General features: G+C 38.9%; 1 protein-coding gene across 7 annotated transcripts in view; it reads right to left on the bottom strand.

The window, feature by feature from the left end:
* The window catches only part of LOC128520094 (receptor-type tyrosine-protein phosphatase mu-like), a 223872-nt gene that overhangs the window by 96669 nt on the left and 108104 nt on the right, over positions 1-19099 (bottom strand). The window lies entirely within an intron of this gene.

Here is a 19099-nt window from a genome sequence, read left to right as displayed (position 1 = left end):
AATCTTTGTAATTAAAAAAGTTTTATGTGCGCTTTATTTCTTCATCTAATTTGCTGCCTCTGCATGCTGTTTGACTCACTACAAAATCACAATCAAAGCATGAGATATGTATATATATATATTTTTTTATTAAAACTCAACCAAAGTGTTATTGAAAATAAACTGCATACTGAATTAACCACAAACACAGCTGCAGACTGATTTATCCATTGTGACAAGACTGTGGGAGGTGTAGTTATAGCTTTTAGAAAAAAAAATGAAAAATGTATGTCATATGTGCTTAACATTCTTGTAAATAAAAAAAACATGCACAAAATATATAAATTTTTTTTTTATATATTTTTTAGTCTTGTTCAAAAGTTAGTAGCCCCTCTTTTTCCTATGTGTTTTTATGTGTTTCTATGTTCTAATTCTACATGTTTTTTGTGTAAAAAAAATTATCTGACCATAGTGGTATTACCCTTAGACGAACAGCTACATATAACCTTTTTTGCAATTATTTAACAAAAATGCCAAAATAAAAAAGCATGTAGACAATATTAAGTACCCCCACAATCCAATATATAGCAGATCCATGTTTAGCAACAATAACTTTAAATAATCATTTACGTTTCTGACTTTACCAGTCTCTCGCGCTGATGTAAAGGAATTTTGGCCCATTCTTCTTCACAACATTGCTTCTGTTCATTGAGGTTTTTGAACTTTGACAACTGACAAACTGACAAAACTACTACACACCTGCTAATGATTAGTTAATCAAGGGCTGACGATTAGCAGCACCTGGCTGCAACTTACCCTCTTAAATTCTGTGGAAGCAGTAAGGGGGTACTTAGTATTGCCCAGATGGTCTTTTTTTTCTTTTGGCTTAATTTAGCGTCTGAGGTTTTATTTACCTAATATTTTTATTCATTCTGATCATATAATTTGTATTATGGTTTTGCACATAAAACACGTACATAATTAAAAGAGGGGGTAATTTTTTTTTTACCATGACTGTAAAATGCCTACACACATACACACATGTAAATTTCTTAGGAACTGGAATATGATTAAACTTTCTAAAACCTTAGTAATATTAGGACTGGAGGCTAATGTAGAGACCGTAGCTTGATTCTAGATTGTAACACCAAAACCCCTACTATGAAATTCCTACTTTAAAGAAGAAGACTTGACGTATTCTATTTGTAACATATTGCCTTTAATCACGGAGTACCACTGCCCCAGGAAATACCAAGTCAAGCTTTCATTTAGGTAATAAACACATATTACTAATGATACGCAACAACTACAGCGTTGTAAAATCAATAGAGACTTATTACATTAGTGCCAAATGCAAGCTTGTGTTTTAGTGGCTTTGCATTTTTGCGTCAGCTCTTAAGAATAGGACGAGTGGATTAAACCTGCCCATATATCTTCAGAATAGATGCTTAAGACTCATCATGGAATAGCTTGAATGGCTTCAATCAGGAAAGGACCAATCCAAGCACTCGTTCAGGTAATAGCTTCAAGGATCTGACACTCTTCTGTCATGAAAATTGAGGGTGAGGGGTCAAGGTTGACTGAAAAGTGAATTTCATTATGCCTTAAGTCTTAGCTAAGGGGCTTTGCACTGACACCCATCATAAATTCCGTAATAGATAGCAAGGAAACTGGATTTTTTTATTACCCTGTGCTTAGAAAAGAGCTGGTGTACATGCAGGTGACAGATGATGTCCTCCATATTTTGCTGAAGATAGATGTGAGAAGATGCTAATAACCGAAAGACGCGGTCAGTGTAGCGGTTTTATTGCCCACAAGTTTTAGCACTGAATTTTCTGTCCAGGTTAAGAGCCACTGATATATAGATTGCTTTAGTATTTCATTTACTGCCTATATTACATTTTTCCTGAGTCCTGTCAATGCAATCAAATAATTCTAATTTGACATTTAGGTGGCAACTATTCACATCTACAAAAGGCTTGACATTTAAATAACACTGCCTGTCATTAGCATCTCATTATGGCCTTTTTAAACAGTGGTAATGGGTTGCACAGGCAACCTTTTGTCATTGCACCCTCAGCTGTCCACTACACAAGTCGAACTGATTCACAAGGGAGAAAACTGATGCGTCAATTTTACCATGAACATGCCCGAGCAGACAGGAACGCAATAATGACCCTGAAGACTCTCTGACGACCTGCGCTGGAGCTTCTGAATGGCCCTACTAGATGTACAGAGAGCACTGGAACAGAATAAAGGTATTAGTCCTGGATGAAGGAGAACAAATTGGCCGTGGATGTGGACATACTTTTTTTCTTCCGAATAGGTTGTGTGATTAAATTGGCACAGAGCGATAGAGAGATGTTATCCTCTTTTTGTCCTCTTCAGCGTGCCAGAATAACACTTGTGGTCCGGCAGATCAATGCTTGTCTTATCACTGCAAGACTTTCCCTAGGATAGTGATCTAAGTGTCTGAAAGTGCTCTGCTGAAACAAATGTGTTTTATAATCATAACACTATTATGGTAATTAAGCAAGAATAAAAAGTATGATTTAGCTATTATATTAAAATAGAAACTGTCCCTAGGTGTATGAGTGAAAGCTCACTCCAGGCAAGCAAGCAGGGTTTATTTTTTTTTTAGCCCTATTTTTCCCATACTTAGTCATCTGGTAACCCACCTACTGTACCAGCTCTCTTGACAAAAAGCCAACTAACTGCACCTTTTTCCATTTTTGCTTTATCACAGGGCATCTTAAGAAGCACAAAGCAAAGCACTATTTTCCCTCTTCCACATACATTCGCTCACAGACACCTATGATTGTCTAGTGTCACTGTGACTGGCAGGGGAGAGAAAGTATGCCATCTCTCCCACCCAGAGAGCACTAATGGCTCTTAATGATCACGGGTGAAGTTTCTATGCCACCTTTTAGTATTAGCCAGTAGTATAATCAATAATGCAAAGACCAACTTTTATTATTTAGTAACTATTAACATTAGGACATGACATCAGAATTAAGGTGATGTATTTGTTAAAAAAAAAAAAACATGATGATCTAAGATGTCTGCAATGCTATAAACACTCACATGGAACCCTCTCTGTTGTTTTACATACAGCGTCTCCCCAAAAAGGCACAACCCCAAAAACCATTAATGGATCTGTTTTTTCCCCCAAAGGGCACTCTTTCAACCACAGGGCTGAATATACATTATGATTTCATGTCATTATGAATACTTTTTGGTAACAGTTATATCCCTGAGGGTTTTGTTCTTGCTCACATGATTCTTATTTTCAGCAGACCAGTGGCAGAACTTCAGTAGCAGCTGTAGGAGATAAATAACGTACTGATACTGGATGAGTGAAAAGAGCAGTTTTGAGTTGCTAAGCGACACTATGTGCTTGTTTTTGCACAAAAGAAAATCATGTTCTTTGTTTATCTTAGGATGTTTAGTTTTCCACCCTGTAGCATTGTGTTATGTATGTGGAATACATTTTCGGTTTGGTTCTGGATTTAGACAACGAGATTATGAAAAAAAAAAAACATCCATACTATTTTTAAAGCAAATTGGAAAATAGTGCTGGATAATGAATCGCATAAAAATGCTTGTGAATTCAAGGTCAGATGGCATTCAGATAATGTCGGTAGAAAGAAAAAGGAATTAGTAATATCAGCAATGCAAATTATTTATGGCCTGGTTCCTTTCTCCTTCAGTGGAACCAGTGTTTCTGCCAGGTAAATTTTATTTTCATTTGGTTAGATGCTTCATCTGAAGATTTATGGAAGATACAGTATACAGACAAAGGTGTATCCAGGATTACCACAGCAGGGAGTTAAAAAAAACAACAACAAAAAAACGCTAAACCCAAATAGAATTATTAACTATGTTCTTGCGCTATATTATTTTTCTCGAAACAACTAAAAACACATTTTGTTTTTTTAGGATAATCAGGCCAAAACCATGTGTAAACTACATCAACTGCCCTGGAAAGTTAGATTGAGGGATTCTGGAGATGCACTGTGACAGCAATGATGTGCCGATTAATGCAGAGACGTGACAGCGCTCCAGGTTGACTGAACGTCCACTGACAGACGTGTCTCTAAAACACAGACAGGAAACACTACCACTCTGATCTCAGAGGCCTTTAGAGAATGCTTTCATAGAAAAGGCAAAAAACAGGGCACTTATCAAAAAACACAACCTAAGGCAGCGTACCACTCGAGGATGCATTTCATGCTGGTGTCAGATTCTCACCTGCCTTCAGTGTCACTTAATCTGATTGCTCGGGAGCCCTGGTCCAGCTGGGAGAGAGAATACTAGTCAGCACCCTGGTTTCCCTCTTATATTATTAAAAAAAAATAAATCAGCAATGGAAAAAGGCCAGCAATACCAACACTACCATCTGGGTAATAACAAGGCTTTCATCCTTACCAAAAGCCTTTTCAGAGCTGACGGAAGCGGAACAGTAATGACGGCTTTTGACAACTGACAATCAAAACTCGATTCCTCTACCGAGTGCGTTCTTCTACACAATGGCACTGCTGCAAAGATGGCACACTCCTTATGGCACTGCATGTCACAGTGTGAGCTGCTTTCCCGCACAAACGCACCCTGAAATCAGCCAAGACTGGAGCACATCTGCCATGTTTTTTTAAAAAATTTAATTCATAACACATGTTTACAAGCTTGGGTCCCAAAAGGTTGGCTTTGATGCGTTTTCTTTCACTTCCTGTACTAATGTTGGATTCTTTGTAAGCTGATGGCATGGTTGCCAAGGAGTGAAATTGTTGGATTAAACGTGCTTTCGCATCCACTGGAGAGCCAAAGTTAAAAAGTGAATATTTTATAACTTTGCCCATTTTAACTACTCTAACCCACTTTAACTAATATATTTTTAAGCTCATCAGTTTTTCTGCTTAAGGAATGTACCGAATATATGTACATATATACAATATATTGTATTGCTTATATTATATATAATATATTGCACATTACAGTACAAAAAAATATCATACAGTCTTTATATTGCAATGTAGTAGAATAGAGTTCCTCCCATGACCCTGTATACAGGATAACGAGGTAGTGAGAAATGCTGAAATGGTGTGTAACTTGTGTTATTAATTGTTTAAACATCATGTTTTGTACAAAGCGATAATCTGCTTTTCCCTGCCAATCTTCTGCTCCAAACTCCCGGCCAGTAGGTAGCAGTAGGTGGATCAACTGCAAATTAACGAAGAAGTAATATTCTTGCAAAACATGAGTATTTGCAGAACATTTATTTGCTACTAAGGCTTTGGTGTAATTTTTTAGGGAAATCATAAATTTTAGAGAATTTATTCTCATTTATACGTAAATATTTTAAAATTCTCTATTCACGCGGCTCTAGTTTGTACTATTTATTTTCTGCCAAACTTGGTTGGATTTCTTTCCCAAATATTAATACATTACCAGTCTACTTATTAAAATCTGACCAGACAGATACACATTTCTGTAAATACATTATCATTTTTTTCATAATGAATGTTTACTTTTGTTTGTTCCACTCACTCATACCCACCTAAAAGTAAATCTTTTTTTTTATTTCCAGATGCCCTGTGAAACATTCTGATAAGACTTTCTACTTCTAAAAAAAACAGTTTTTCCATCTGTTCATTATGAATATTGTTTTCATATGCAGTTACATTCTTATTATATAAGTAATTGAAAGCTCTATTTGGTGTTTTTGTGTTTTTCCTCAAAAGGAAAATCAAAAGAAGCTCACATTTAAGATGAACAATTCTGAGTACACCTATTTAGATTTAGACCCGAAAAAGGTTCTGCTGAGTAATGCTGAGCATATTATCTCTGTTTCTTTAGACAAATAGAGCAATCATGCACTCAACTTTTTTGTCTTATCCAGTTTTATAAAAGAAAATGTCTGGCATAATGACCAGTCATGTGGAAAAGAGATTTAAAGAGAATTAAAGATGATTAGATAATTAAGGCTCAGTTCGTATGAGGCCTTGCTTGAGCAGACAGATACTGTAGAAGTCTGAGGTGTGCTCTTATCAACAGCAGCACCTTCAGGTCACTGTCTCTGGACATGAACAAAAGTGTTATCCTGAGAAACAGCAGATGAAAGCCTGGTTTAAAGCAGACGGGAATGTTCTGGCTTTGAAATATAGACAGTATAATGATGTCTGGAAGCATGCTATAAGACTCGAGCTCTTTGTGAGGAGTTGGGGGATAAACATGGTTCCTGGGCATTCAGAAATCTGAGATCTGATGATTAATAGAGGAAGCCTGGGACACAGGGAAAGGAGCAGGAATGGACCAAGGATTGCTGGAAAGTAGGTTTGAGGTTTAACGAAAAGTGTTGATCTGCTTTGAAGGACTGAGATGTGAAAACCTCTCAAAGACCTTGGGAGCCTCCAATGGAAGTTTTTCTCATTGTTTTCTCACAAAAGACACAACATCATATATTCAGGCCATTCTGACTTCACGCTGCACATGAAGTAAAACAAGGAGGTTATTTATTGACATGCTAAACCTTTACATACACCATGCATTACACCCCATACACATAAATTCCTTCCAAACAGTAAGGCATGTCCCCTAGTGATTTGAGACTAACGTAGGTCATGGCGTATCAAGTGAACGTTGTTTGAAGCCCAGCATTCCGGTAGCATTCTCACCCTTATTTAATTACACATGACCACGCAGTATATTAGCATCTGCTGGCTTGACACTCTTGAGACCCTGCATTCACCTTTGCAGAATGAAAATCTGCTTCCGTCCCTGAACTCTTAAAGGACTGTCTCTGTGAAGAAAATAAGGAACAAAATAGTGCCTGACTACAATGTCAGCACCTGTGTGAAACGGCATGCTTAAAGAAAAAATGAACTCCCTTAAAGTTCTTTATTAATAAATCTGCAAATGGTACAAAATAAAGAAAAAGTCCATGGTATTGAAGCTGTGAATAATGGAAGGACGGCTGAAATTGGCTATAACGAAGGCCAAAGTGGAGCTGAATCCGTGCGTACGGGGCTGTTCTGGACCACAGGCTACAGTGTGTGATAATAAGAATTCAGGGCTGAAATAAATGAGAGGATGTTTCCTTCATTTCCTCCAAGCAGTCCATATTATATCTCTGTCTCATACATACTAGCCCCCCCAATAAATCTCATAACTGAACTTAGGTTAGCCTGCATCCTGACTCCAGTAACTCCGGCACTGCTTAACCCGGGGCACATCCATAAATGCGCTTAGAATGGAAGCTAAAGTAGCCTCATGCTCCATTGGGTCATCTATTTCAGAGAAAACGATGCCAGTGGTTGGTGACGGCCCTAAACCTAATAAAGAGGATGAAGGAATGAGTGAACGTCCGGCCGCTAAGAATACCCCGGTCCCTATTGCAATTCAGACTAAGATGTAAGAAACCAATTCTGTCTATTTCCCTTTCCCCTTTACGTCTCTCTATTTATCAGTATCTCGGGGTTTTTTGTCAAGATAAATAATAGCATGGCACTACACTTGCCAAAGAAGATGAGTATGTCAGCTTTCATTTGGGCAGCAGTAACAGCTATTGAGCAACATATGCAGAGGAGCTGATACAGGATAGATGAGGGGAAAAAAGAACAGGAAATTGCATTGCTTGTTCAATAGGCCAATGAGATTAGGCAGAAAGAAAAATTATCATAGAAATGATATTTTTGAGACCTCGTCAAAAAAAAAAAAGATTGTATTCTTGTATTTGGGACATGGAAGAATTGTCACAATAAAAACACAATAAAACATCTTTTTGTTCCTAAATGAATGCTTAAAAAAAACCTCTCCTTTGAAAATGTGATTTTCTCATTGTTTCTGAGCAGGTATTATGATGCATAGCACATACAGTATTGTGTGCGTATTCTTGACATGCCAGATGACATGCTGCACGTCTCTGTGTGTGCGCTACATAAAAAAGGGATTTTATATATTCTCTAGTACTCCGACAAAAGTTTCTCGAAGGCTATGGAAGCTGATAGGTGTGTGATTAGTATTCATACTGTACGTCGGTCCCCCTGGTCCCTGCACATGTTTAGAAATGTCTTGTTTTCTGAGGATACATTGTAATGTACAACACTGTGCTGTATGTACTGTAACTCGTTTATATAAATGATGCATTTAAATAAAGAGAGTTTAAACAGACTTTTCAAGTAATTTTATCCATATGAAAAAGAAGTTAGGAATGAATATTAATAGTGAATATGAATATATGCATGGAGGTCTAGGTGGGGAAAAAAAAGCATAATCTGTCATACTACGCTGAGAAGTAAAGCCTCAGGCTTTCAGAGAGTTCACTGCTCATATGTGTGCTTTGTATTCCTATGGTTTCTAAGGAGCGCACTGAAGACAAAGCACGATGTTGATTATTCTAGCACCTAAAATGTAGCTACAAAACATTAAAACAGAAAAAAGAAAAAAAATATTTATGGCAATACTTGGAATAATTCTCAGATATGTTCTGTATACATTTCACTTGCACAGTAAATATATAATGTATATATTTAAAAACTTGCATATATCCAAGTTCAAGGTGTTTAATTATGCAACAGGAGTATTAACAAAACGAATGATAAACTTAATATCCTTTTATTTTTATTTACACCACAGTGCTGTTGATTTCTTCTACCTGATTACTCAATAAAGATGGTTTATTTCATGTAACAGTGTGACTCTGACAGTAAGGCTGACTAGTTTTAGTTCTAGTTTAGGTAATATTATTGTTTTATGAGTAATAGCTTAACTTGTGGACTTGTACGGTGGACCGTAATCAAAACTTTGCACCTCCAGGGTCCGGGTTCGATTCCCGTCTCTGTGTGTACTGTATGAAGTTTGCATGTTCTCCACATACTTGGTGGGTTTACCTCCACATACTCCGGTTTTCTCTCACAGTCCAAGGACAGGCAAATTAGGCAAATTGCCCACAGTGTGTGAATGCGTGTATGTGTGTGTGCCCTGCGATGGATTGATGCCCTGTCCAAGGTGTACCCTGCCTCATGCCCTAAGACTCCTATGATAGACTCCAGGTCCCCCGCAACCCTGAATACAGAAAAAAAGCGTGTAGACGATGAGTGATCAAGCAAGCAGAGGTGGAAGGTAACTAAGTACATTTATTTTGTAACTTTACTTTTATTAATGGATTTTTTTTTTTTTTTTACTCCACTGCATCCTACATCAAATACCTGTACTTTTTATGTCACTACATTTCTGCATGGTGTTGCCTAATCACAGTGTGTATTACGTATAAGAGTCAGCAAGCGATAATATGAGAGATGGTGATTTGCATTCCCTCCGTGAAACGCTCAATCATGTAGCAGGTGTTTAAAAACAGCATATTCATAGACTTTTGTTAAAGGTTATTTAAGAAAATTTAAAAGGATGTGTACTTTTTCTGAAGTTCAAATATAAATCCGGGATTTCTATTTTTACTTGAGTAATATTTTACCTGCAATATCCCTAATTTTACTCAATCCACCCATTCCGGAAGCTGAAATATATAAAGATGGACGGCGTTGCGTTCTGCAGTTTTTCGATAACAAAATAAAGTGAAGGCACGGCAGTTTACTGCTGCTATCATTAATAACAAGGACCACAGGAACTCTTGTCATAGATGCTTCACATCAAATGTACTGTAACCTTAAATGAACAATAGTATTATTTAATGCAATTGTTAACAAATTGCTGTGGTAACAGAGACAGAAAAGACAATAGGAAAATAGCAAAAAAAAAAAAAAACTTCATGTCCTGCTGTGTTTTATTCCTTACTTATTAATCTATAATTCTCGTTGGCTAGACATTACACAATAGTGTAAAAACGAGAGACTGTAGGTGCCTGGGCTGAAAAAAAGTAAATTTTTTCATCTGGGTTTAGTTGAAATCTATGTTTAAGAACAATGAGTTCAGCCCAAGTTATCTCCCGCAGGCCTGTTATGTTTACAGCCCTGTGAGGCATTGGAGTTACAGTAATCGAGATGTCACTGTGCTTTATAATCCAATAATGGACAAGACTTTGCTTAGCAATCTGTCTGACTTGGGCTTAGGTTGTGGAAATAAACCACCAGTGGATCACTGTTGTCTGCCAAATGTGTGTGCGTGTGTGTGTGTGTGTGTGTGTGTGTGTGTGTGTGTGTGTGTGAGTGTTTGTGCATATGTGCATTTCAGGGAGGCTGGGGAAACTTTGTTCTTGTGCATTCAGCACAATCTCCAATCCCTTGTACAGACTGAAACCCAGCAACACTGAGCTTCCATCTGAAAGCATGAGGCCTGAATGGTTTTACAAGGCAATCTGCACATCTTCCCCCCGTGTGAGAGCGTGCACCGTCAGCAGCCTGTGGCACAATAATGTGCTCGGTGGTCAGACAGCAGAAAGGCGAGAAGGAGAAGGAGGCTGCAGTAGATGTGGGGAGGGAGCTCACGGTTGCTGATCAGAAGATGAGCGGGGTCTTTTCGTTTCCATGCCAATCTGTCTGCAGAGGACGGCTCCCTCGGGTAGTGATTGGGGTCAGGGTGTGTATGTGTGTGTGTCTGTGTGTGTGTGTGTGTGTGTGTAGGTCTTATGCATGGTTACAGCGACCTGTCTTTGCCCATCACAGCTGCTGAGCTGTTGAGAGAACGCTTGAAACACTGTGAACATGAATTTATGGAGAGCAGACAATCTGTTCTGCCTCAACAGGGGGAATACAGGATGTCACGCTAAGCTCTGCCAAACTCCTGCAAAATGAAATGTGACAAATGGTGACAAGTTAGTGAGGCAGGTTCCCTTTATTATTCCCTCATTCTCTCTCATTCTCTCTCTGTCTCTCTCTCTCTCTTTCACACTTCTTTTCTGTCTTTCTCTCTCCTGATCATCAGAAGCACTTGACTAGCAGAGCATGTGAACGGGAGGCTGTAATTGACAAATTCTGATGGGCACCCAAGTGCCAAGCTCCCATGGTGCCTGGTGGGGACTGAAAAATACCCTCCAAACGCAAAAGTGTACGACAGGACTGTATAATCTGAAATGCACACAAACATAGATGTGCGCACGCACACACATACACACACACACACACACACACACACACACACACACACACACACACACACACACACACACATCTATTCTGAACAACCCTGATCAAAGCTCTGGGCCTTTGCTATTTCATCAACACACTAAATATCACCGGATTCCAACAACACAATCACATCTACATTTCTCCACAATTTATGTTCAAGGTGGAGAGGAGTTTTTTTTTTCTTCCCCATCTGTGAAAGATATACAGCAGGCCCTAGCGCCGAGGCACTTCAGCCGCTGATAAGACTCGCAGCAGCTATGGAGGCCGGATGATAGCGGCACGCCATACTTCTTCCCCTGGTATTTTCTCCAATCTGATCATTTTTCTTGTGGGGAGCAACAGTTTCATTTTGAAGGTGACTTTCAAGAGTGTTTTGCTCTCTCTTTCTGCACTTCTCCCTTGCAGTCAGGCCTATATGAGATTTAGAATTTCATTTCCACTGGGATCATCATATTTAATTTGCCTGCTGGGAGGAGTGATGCAGGGAGAAGGAGCAGAGTGTACGTGCGTCTGTCTGTCTGTCTGTGTGTGCGTGTGTGAGTGGGTGGGTGTGAGTGAGTACACGAGTGTGTAGCTATGATAGAAAGCAAGAGAGAAGGGATCAGAGGACTCTAGTGCTGGGTCTTAATGTTTTCGTTTTATTCCCATTTCTATTAGGATCATTCAGTGATTCAGTTTAGATACTGATAATGCCATATATCTAGTAGTTTTTTTTTTTTTTATTGCACACAACTTTAAGTGCATGATCATTACATTTCCCAAAAAATCACTATTAAACAACTTATTATTGCATTACTTTCCACCTCCTGTAAGAAATGTCCTATAGGAAAACATCTCCAGTATCCATCAGAGTTCTCTTCTTAAACCACATGTACCTTTAGCATTACCATGTCAACCCATTCAGAAACACAAATATTCACATCAATTTAGTTATTAAGGTACATTTTGGTTAATTCGAGTTTTGAATATTTAAAAATTCTTGGTTCAGTTTATTTGCTTCACTTTAAGCTCTCACAATTTCAGGGTGAGCTAAAGCGTATTAAATTCAAACACATTTTTATCACATTATTTCCTGTCCAAAAAAATAAATAATGGTTTGTTGGATGCCGGTACTTCTAAATCTGTCTCACGTGTCCAACTGAGGACTGGCTTAAAAAAAATCAGTACTGATATATGTACAGTACACAAAGCCAATATCCTATACTTGAGAAGGCAAAAGAAAAATTCTTTCTAAAAAAGCTTTTAAGAGCTTGTTGGGCTTTTGAGAGTGCAGTTGTCGTTGGTACCCAGAGGAGAGAGAGCGGGGGACAATAAAACAGCAGCCCGAGACCAAAATGGTTCGGGTGGGGAGAGCCAAGCGTGAAAATCAGGCGTGTTATGAGAAAAGGATATGAGGCAGAGACTAGGACGAGGAGGAAACGGAGATGGAAAAAGAAAAAGAGACACTGGAATGAGTTAAATGTAGCAACAGGGCAGCAAAGTGGAAGATATATGAGAGTACATTTGCAAGAGACTATTAAAAAGCCCTCGAGGAAACGTAGAACATACACAGCACAAGCTTTTAATATAGGCCCTTGTTTTCGCAGACAGATAACTCCCTGCCATCGGCTGCAAGTCTAACACTAACTGACTGGAAAGTGTGATACATGCTGCTGTAGATTACTGGGAATCCATTACATACTGGGATGGACAAATGCCCTGTTACATCAGTGCATAATGAGATATTAAATAATAAAAGTGTACTGTATATGCAGTGGTATGGGGAAACATGTCGGATATCTGTGGGGCTGAATTCTCTTCCCAAGTGTGTTAATGAGTGTTTGTGTATGTGTGTGTGTGTGTGTGCGGTAATTGACTGGCGCCCTGGCAACCATAAGTCTCCAGGGATAGGTTCCAGGCCCCGGCAGGTCCCGTATACAGGATAAAGCAGTATAGATGATGAGTAAGTGAGTGAGCTTGCACATGTTTAATGTTAAAATGATTAATTGACAACATAAGACAGCTTTTATTGTTTGTTTACGATTACTCAAAAATCAATCAATCAATAGTTTTTAGATGTGTTAATGTCTTACAGTAAAGTCATAATGGAATACTTAAATGCTATTTTATCAATTATCCTCACTTTTTGGACTAACTGGACTGAAGTTTACCTTAGTTTTTAAAACTACTATACAAATTATAAAATCTCCAGATTTGATCATGTAAAGGGCTTTCTCATGCCAACACACATCTCCTGTCTGAAGTCTAACCTTGTTAGGCAATGTCCTCGAAATACGTGTGTGTGCGCATATGTGTGTGTGTGCATGTGGATTCGCCTACTTCCATTAGCCACACCCCGCTCTGTGGCGGTTGTGGTCTGCATGAGTAAATGGGGTTGTCAGGCTTGAGTGAAGTTTTAAGTTTGGCAGCCAGAGAGCTGCTTCACTTGAAAAAGGAATACAAATGACCAGAATTATGTTGAGAAATGAGCATGCCTTCCACCTCTCTCTCTCTCTCTCTCTCTCTCATACACAAATAAAAAAGAAAGTTGGTTAAAGTAACGAGGCGAATATGTTCAGTGAGTTGTTTTGTCACAGTCATGTTTCTTAATAAACTGAATTCATGAAGTACAAGGGCTGTACCAAATGTAACGCAAAACCTTTTTTTGTCTAATGAACAGATATAAGTTGTTTAATTTGCACGTGTTGTACAAAGGTACTGCTCTATATAGTCTCCATCACAAGCCATGCATTTGCATCATTGCTGAACACAACTCTCAAATCCCGCTTTAAGAATCCTCTTTGTTGCAGTTGATGATCTCTCACTGTGTGGTTTGTCTTCAGTGCTGGATTCCCTTTCTTTAAACTTCTTCATCCATCTGTGCACATTGCTTTCTCAATGCTGTCATCTCCGTAAACATTCCGTAGTGCAGTGGGAGACCATCAAGAGGGTGGATTGTTAAGTAATACCTTTGTATAGAGGAAGTGTTACTCTACCAACATGTGCAATCTTAATGACCTATACTGTATCTTGGCTCGTGGAAACATTTCATTATGGTGCTAGCCCATCATGGATGTCTGTGAGCTCACTCTAGCAGAGGGAGCGGATAACCCTGTCGTCAAAGCGTGTTACGCAGCTCCCTACAGTATCTGAGAAAACGGTTAAAGAACATTGGCATCACGTGTCTTCGAGTAAATACGTGATAGCCTCCCTGGTTGGTGGTTGTGGCCTTGATGAGACAGGTGGGTATTGGCTACGGCTAAATTAGTGGTTGAAAAATCTGGAAAAATGCAAAATGATTAATGAAAAATGAAACATGTCTGGTATGTCTGTGCTTTGTTTCATAATTTTTTAAGAAAAAAAAACAATGGTAGACTTTCTCTTATCTAAACTACTATGACAGGTCAGTAAGACATCAAATGTCCATGCAATCTGAAATGCGTCTGAAATCCCAAAGATATTTTCCATGAGACTCAGTAATGAGTAGCTGATTAGACATTAAAATCTATTTTTGGAGTAATTAATTCATTTAACCTCCTTTTCTGTTACCTCATTAACTCCATTACCAAAATGAAATATTGTCAAACATAGTGTCTATTGGGAAAATGGCACATGCCCACACACTCACTCACACATACACACGCTTACACAGAGTGATTCGAACATCTACAATTCATAGCAAAGATCCGTTTACTGTCGTCATCGGGCAGTTTCAGTAAATAAAACAGCTTAAAAAGGACAAACCCTATTTGCGAAATTGCTCCATAGAGGCTAACGGTGAAAGCCAAACTCCAATCTGATCTTGATAAAATTTGTCATGTTACACAGTCCAGGCCTGCTCTACCCCTGCCAAACACTGGTGTAAATGAAATGGCAGGAGACAGAAAGGCTGAAGGGAGCAGGGAAACATTTCTTTCTATAATTGCTTCGGATATTTGTTTTCCTATTTACCTTGTCTGAGAAACTTGTCGCTAGCGAAAAGTGCATTACTTGCTGCGTGGTCACACTTTCACACACATGTACGCACGCACACACACACACACAAAGCGGCCCACACTCACTGGCACAAACACACAGGGTGTGACTGCACATATCAGCAATTTTTTAAATATCTTTTTTAGATTGGTATTTCCTCTTTTCAAAGTTTCCCAGCAATGGATAGCAAAGTCACACACACACACACACACACACACGCACACACGCACACACACATTCCCTGTTTTCCTGGTTATCTGTTACCTCTGCAAACATTACTTTGTTACAGACCACAAACAAAGAAGCCAACAAGTGTTTCACAAATTTCTGAGCTCCCATCACACACGCACACAAGTTTCAGTTTATAAGCCTCAGATTTAAGTCAAGACTGAAACACTACAAACTATTGAGGTATTATTATTATTATTATTATTATTATTATAAGTATTAATATGTAGTTATTATTAATTTGTTGTAGTATTAATTAAAGAACGATTAGGAGGAGTATTTATTTATTATTATTATTAGTAAAAATATTATTATTAATATTATTATTATTAGTGTTGTTATCAATATAATAATAATAATAATAATAATAATAATAGCAGATGTAGAAGTGGTAGTAAGAGGAGGAGGAGGACGAGAAGGAGGGGGAGGGGTATTAACCTATTATTATTAATAGTAGTAGTAGGAGTAGTATTAGTATTTTTAGTATCAATACTAATAAAAAAATAATAATAATTAGTAGTATTGGGAGGATGAGGAGTATTATCAGTAGAAGGATAATAATAATAATAATAATAATAATAATAATAATTATTATTATTATTATTACACTATATCAGGTTAAAGGAAAAATCACTTTTCTACACCTAGCAGTATGTATTGCTAAAGACATGTTAAAGTAAACATAACCATCCATGTCTGCTGTAGTCACACAGGTCATTCATGTGTCTGCTGAGTGTCTACCAGCACTGTGGAAGTCAAACATTAGACCTCATAATGAAACATACACACTTCATTATAACAATTACCACGGCCGGCTAGCCTGGAGCAAGGTGTAATTACACCTATCACCACACCTGCAATTAAATCTCCTCAAATCCACAGACCTGCTGCATCTACCAGGGTACTGTCTAACAGCCAGTGTTCTTACGTCACGTCTGTTACTACATTACAGTATGAATTAGATTATAAAAATGTTACAGCCATGGGTCCTAGAAGTGTAGGAAGTTAGTTTTGTGAATACATCTAGGAGTTTTTCCTTGTAATTAGATTCCCTTAATGCATGTGGCCCCTGACTTGTGAAGCCTAATTAGCTGTGATGTTGGTGATTAGCTTCTGACCTGACATGAGAGCAATTACCAGGACAAGGCAGTGGTCAGGGCTGATATGTGTGACACACAGCATGAATGCTATGTCTGTAGTGTGTGCCTGTGTGTATGTGGCGCGTGTGTGTGTGTGTGTGTGTTGTTCTAACGTGAGGGGCATGTAAGCTGGGGCCAGGGCATGTCATGACATGCTGTGAGGTACATTTGATCTCCGCCTGGCCTCTTGCAGCTTTCAGTTCCGCCTGAAGCTATGTGATATCCCTTCCCTCTGTGTGACCTGTCTCTGTCTCATGGGTGAAGCTTTTCACCATCTCATCACCTCATCCAGCTCTAGACAGTGTCGCGTGAAGCTGGGCGCTCCTGAAAGGGTTTAATGTTTTCCCTGGAGCCGAAACTATGACTTCATACATGTTATCACTATCAGCCTGTTGGCAAGATCTCACACTGCATTCTCCGTCTTGTTTTTGATTTGATAGTGACAGAAAAAGAAAAAGGGCCTTTATAGCTGATATCTGTTTTTGTACAGCTTGTTATCCTGAGGGGCTAAAAGCTAATGTTGACCAGACAAGTGAATAAATAATGAAACTGTGATTTATAAAAATGAGCTTTTACTTTGCCCTTAGCATCTTTTTAGCCCATTGGCTAAGGAACAACATGGAGCGCTAATGGTTGGTTAGCGCGGAAGCAAATGGAAAAGCGATTAGCTTGGCGTGAGAGAGAGCGATGCAGATACCCTTCTGTGTTCCTGCCATCACTCTAATCACCGCAGTCATTTAAAAGAAGAGTCATTGCACCTGTTTAATTACTGTGATAATTGCACACCGTTTGTTTGTAGCCCAGGGGGTCCGGAGCCATGTCGCTAATGTGCCCGGTGCATTTTGACGAGTCCTTAATAACATTAATGTATCTATGCCATTATAGGAGATGCATTTCCTCCCTCCAGGAGGGATACACGCGCTGGACAATGTGTTGGAGGGATGGAGGGCTGTACGCCTGCTTACTATGCAGGGAAAATACGAAGGGAGTAAACAATGCCAGTGTTTATTCGATTGTAATGGACTTAGCATTAGCCATCACATTGTTGCTGCTAATGTTGTTTCAGACAAGTCTTATGGATAGGGAAGCAATAGGTGCTCCCTTAGGGCAAACTCTAATAAAAAATAAAATAATAAAAAGTCCTAGACAGGGGCTACACTGCACATTTTTTCTGCTTAGCCTGCTCGAACACACTCATTTTACATCCATGGTGGGTTGAGTCAGGAGTGCTGGGAGAGTGGAAAACACTAAAGGAGCAAGGAGCAGGAAGTAGTCAAGAGACATGGGGAATTCAATTATTTCTCTGATTTACAAAATTAAAATTATTTAAAACTGTCATTAGAAAAACACTAGCAAAGTCAGTCCTGCAATGTATTGTAGTGTAATAGTGAATATGTGTTTAAAAAATGACTCAGTAATGTCTCTTCTGATAAACAAGATTATGTGGTTGTGTGACTAATTAAACACATGCTATGACATCATAGAAATTCAGCAGAAAGGCCCGGATGATTCAAAGGTTAGTCACAAAATGGGCCACTATGCAACTTAATCCTGGTTTTGCACAGTATCTCCACGGTATCTCTCTCTCTCTCTCTGATATATATGCACTACCTGGCCAAAGAAAAGAAAACACTTAAGCAGATTACTGTAACTGTAAACTTCCAATAATGCAAGTTACTGTATTAACTTCTAACTCTTCTAGTGTTATACTTCATTTCCAGCCTCATACCACACAGCGTGACCACAAATCTGACCCTGCTATCTGATATCACCCGAAACAGGATGGGTTCCCTTTTAAGTCTGGTTCCTGTCAAGATTTTTTCTATTGCCATCTCAGGGAGTTTTTTCCATTATTGACAATCCTATCACACTTTTCGAACATTTCGTCAAAGTTTTTAATGATTAGTAGTGTTAGTAGTGGTTAGCAGTGTCGCCTTACACCTCCAGGGTCCGGGTTCGATTCCCGGCCAGACTTGATTCCCATCTCTGTGTGCATGGAGTTTGCACGTTCTCCCCGTGCTTGGTGGGTTTCTTCCGGGTACTCTGGTTTCCTCCCACAGTCACACAAAGACATGTAGGTAAGGTTAATTGATGTTCCCAAAATTGCCCAGAGCGTGTGCCCTGCGATTGATTGGGTGTACCCTGCTTTGGGCCCTAAGTCTCCTGGGATAGGCTCCAGGCCACCCAGGACCTTGAATCCAGGATGAATAGGTGGAAATGATGAGTGAGTGACCAGAGCGACAGACACATCAGGCTAAGAAGGGAAGGCACGAAGCCATGCACCCATGCTGCATAGTGGCCACTGTACAACCTTAATGATCTGAGATCTGATCTGTACTGGATGACCAGGGTATCACATCTACTGAGTTCCCCTTCCCTGCAGGCACAGGCATATTCCGGGACTCAAAGTGTGAAAGGTGGCTCTGGGAGCATGAGGATTCATTTTCACACATGAACTATTGTGTGCTGTAATTAAAGCTACAGTACAGGTGACTGAATGAAATAGTAGAACGTCTGACTTTTTTTTGGCCAGGCAGAGTAAATTTACAGGTTAAATTTAAATTAAAATTACTGTACCAAACCATACCAAAAAAGGTACAGAATGTTGAAGGAATACCTCTTTACAGAAAACTTTTAATTCCAAATTATATCCGTTATTGTCACTTCTTCTGACCAATCATATTTGAAAACTGAAATTATCTTTATAGCTACTATCTGTTCTGT

This window comes from Clarias gariepinus, chromosome 4 (assembly GCF_024256425.1).
Source record: "Clarias gariepinus isolate MV-2021 ecotype Netherlands chromosome 4, CGAR_prim_01v2, whole genome shotgun sequence".
Taxonomy (NCBI): domain Eukaryota; kingdom Metazoa; phylum Chordata; class Actinopteri; order Siluriformes; family Clariidae; genus Clarias; species Clarias gariepinus.
Note: the sequence above shows the minus strand (reverse complement) of the source record. Positions and strands in the feature narration are given on the sequence as shown.